The 3550-nt window shown below is 40.1% G+C and overlaps 1 long non-coding RNA gene across 1 annotated transcript; it reads right to left on the bottom strand.

The window, feature by feature from the left end:
- Positions 1-442: 442 nt before the first annotated feature.
- Positions 443-2468, bottom strand: LOC137595435 (uncharacterized). The gene is made up of 3 exons (XR_011035435.1): positions 2133-2468; positions 1935-2053; positions 443-1106 (listed from the first exon to the last, which is right to left on the bottom strand). It is a non-coding gene; the product is annotated as an uncharacterized lncRNA (long non-coding RNA).
- Positions 2469-3550: the final 1082 nt, after the last annotated feature.

Here is a 3550-nt window from a genome sequence, read left to right as displayed (position 1 = left end):
ACATTCTCTGCATGTGTATGGGTTTACACCCATTCTTAACTCACATATTCAGAGACATCAGGTCACACCTGCTTATTGGATTGTTGAGAGTTCCCTTCCCAATTGCCCAAGTTTCAAATGTCACATCATGAGACATTGACTTAAGATTTGATACACACTGAGCCTCATCCAGGAGAGACTGGTGTCAAAGTGTGTGACACTTATTGCACCACCTTTTTTGGATTGCAGATTGGATTGATTTTGGATGTGATTGGAAAATACAAAAGTAGTTCTGAGCTAGCACACATTGAACTATAACTAGGAGGCCTGTTTGTACATCAGATATAAGGCTAAAGCTAGCAGCCAGTTAGCTTAGCTTAGCAAAAAGAATGAAAACAGGGTAACAGGTAGACTGCCTCTGTCCAAAGTTAACAAAGCTTCAGAGACATGCGTCAGACTCCATTAATTTATTAACCGCACAACCTACAGCACCCCATGTAACAGTTACAGCAAAAGCAGACTTTAAAAATGCATTATGTTTCTTTTTTTCATGTTTCCAGTCTACATTCTAACATACGTTAACCAACGACTTGCCTCGTATAGAATAGTACACTATCATGTCTTCTGACCAAAAAGGGAAGAACTGGTGAGTTTTCAAAAAGTGTTTCCTATGAGAGACCAGAAAGTTAACAAAAAAAAACACAATTACACGACACAATTGCTTTCATTCCAATTTTAGAACTTGCACAATGTTTCTCCCTATAATATTCTCAATAGTTCTGTGATGTTTTCAAAGGGATCCTGGTCTTAATATAGTCCAGAGTTTCCATGTTCAGTGAAACACAAACATTAACACAGTGCAGAGTGACTGAATAATTAATGCTTAGCTGAGGGCTGTCCTCAAACATTTCTTCCATCTCCTTCAGTGGACAAGTGGGAGTGTTTGCCCCAGACAGGGAGATTGAGGAAAATGAGGTTCTACCACCAAGCATGATCATCATTTGGGTCACCGAAGGAAAGTCTTCTCTCCTCTCCAGGCCGACATGTTTCCTGTCAGAAGCAGACGGAAACTAGCTCTCCATGCTCTGCTATGGAAAAAGCACTTAGGAAAACAATTCACCCAGCAGCTGTGACAAAAGAGAGAGAGATAGATGAGAGAAAGAGGACATTGTAGAGAATGAGGCCAGTGGGGCTGTCCCTACACACCAACATGTAAATATATATATATATATATATATATATATATATATATATATATATATATATATATATATATATATATATATATATATATAAATATATATATATATATATATATATATATATATATATATATATATATATATATATATATATATATATATATATATATATATATATTTATAGATATGGACTGTATAGTCTACTGGTGCCGCCATATCCTGAAAACATTGCCTTATAATTTCACATTTGATAAACTGAGGGAATGTTTCAATGGACCATTTGTCTCTTTAGACAAAGTAATGCAGCGTGTCATCTTTAAACCTGATTAACTAGAATCAATTGATTTATAACACACCCATTGCTGGAGAAGACGTGGATGTTATGTGACCAAGTATAAATAGCTTGTTTACCAAAAAAGTAGTGTTATTTGTTGATTTGATTCAATTCTTTGTTCCTGCTGTATTATACAAGCTTGAATTGAAATTTTTATTCCTGGGAAAGTAGTTTCAGTTAAAGTAGAAACAAGACAAAACATGTGACAGAAACTGAGGAGCCCATGTTTATGCAAGCGCACCAATGCAAACACAGACAGAACATGAGCTCGCTACAACACCAAACCTTGGGGGGAGGACTACAACCAGACATGTGTTTTTACTTTTTTAGTGTAACTCTCCACCAATCAGTTCTCTTGATTTATAAATTAGGCACAACTTTAATGTTTAATATGAAGTTGCATTAATGTTAAGACTGACCTCAGCCCAAAGAAGGAGTCGTAGCTCAGCAACAAGATCCAAGATTAACACCAGGAGATGACTGTCTCCCAAACTGCAAAAATCCCCTGCGAAAGGTTGTCCTGTTTTCCAAGGGAAACCTGAAACCAACCATAAATATCCCATTTACCCAGCAACAGAAAGGTTGTGACGGCGACATCCCGACTCTAGGTGCCTTACCGGATAAAAGGATTCCACTGCTTCACCATGGATGGCTACACATCTAACTGCACAGCTGCCGTAGCATCAGGACGATATGGAGAGTGGGCAGTCTTGTCAGAACATCAGAACACAGTTACCTCTTACAGGGAGCGGGTGCATCCGTGAGGAAGAGTGCGGGAGAACAAGATGTAGACAGAAGAAGGGTGGGATAGCATCATTCAGAAAACTGCTTTATGAGGTCTTGTGAAGACGGTGGCAGGGCACTGCTGGTGATGCAACCATTCATGGCTTTCATTGGTAAAGAGTTCATATAAGGACAAACGCTCCATCCCCACCTCAGTGTCAGCACCAGGGCTAAGAGCATGGGTTTAGGCATAGGAATACAACACATTTAATAGATTCCAGGGGTAATTTGTTTAATATAAATATGGACGAAGTTAATATTATATCAGAAGGATAATACTGCATGTCATTAAAAAAAGTATGTTCATCCACATTTTAAACAATGAACAAGAGGCTGTGAATGATATCCTTGTTTTTGTTTGCATATCTTGCACAATAGTTGTTGTAATGGGTTTTTGGATCCTATGCCCAGAGTGTCATGGGACGTAGATCAGCTGGCCTAAGGCCGGCCACTGGAAAGACACAATCATAAAAACCTGCATTCTCACACGCACATTAAAACTGACACATAAAGAATCGGTTAGGTTCATTTTTGTAGATGGGGATGAGTCATCCTCTATTCCAGTCCCAACTGTGACCCAGCTGGGTCGCGTAAACAAGACAAGGAAACCGAAAACCTAAATGTGGGAACTGCATATGCGGGCAGCAAATGCGGCAACTGTAGGAAGAGATGGGTGGATCAAGTTTCAACCAGTCAGTTAAAGTTAAAGGTCTCAACAAAATGCCTTTTCCAAAAAGAAAAAAAAAGTAGAGAAATAAAATAAAATACACCACATGTATACAAGCACAGTTTAAATGCCCTGCAGTCGGTGTGGAATGTAGATTGGTGGGTTGGGTGAACAAATGTCCCTTGAGCAGAACCCCACCTCTCCCAGTGATCTGCATCTGTTCAGCCTGTGTGCATTTGTGTGTGACTGGTGTGAGCTCAGCTGAGAGTGTGTCACTGAGGCCACATGTCTGGGAACAGCAGGCTGCAGTCTTCTTTTCTGCACATTGGGTCATGTGGTGTCACACTTTGTGCGTGTGTGTGTGTGTCCACTCATACTACTCATTACATACATGTTTGTATGTATATGCGATGCACATAAAGCATTATACAGTGACTTGTCTGCATGGGTTGTTGAGTCGACATGGGCTGATACTGTGGTATTTTCCTGCTGCTTCCAGCGACCGCTTTGTACCTCAGCTGTCCTGGTGGACTGAAGCCACATGACGCTCTGAGCTCTGGTGTGTGTCTGCACTCTGTGACCCAG

The sequence above is a fragment of the Antennarius striatus genome, chromosome 5, assembly GCF_040054535.1.
Source record: "Antennarius striatus isolate MH-2024 chromosome 5, ASM4005453v1, whole genome shotgun sequence".
NCBI classification, from domain to species: domain Eukaryota; kingdom Metazoa; phylum Chordata; class Actinopteri; order Lophiiformes; family Antennariidae; genus Antennarius; species Antennarius striatus.
Note: the sequence above shows the minus strand (reverse complement) of the source record. Positions and strands in the feature narration are given on the sequence as shown.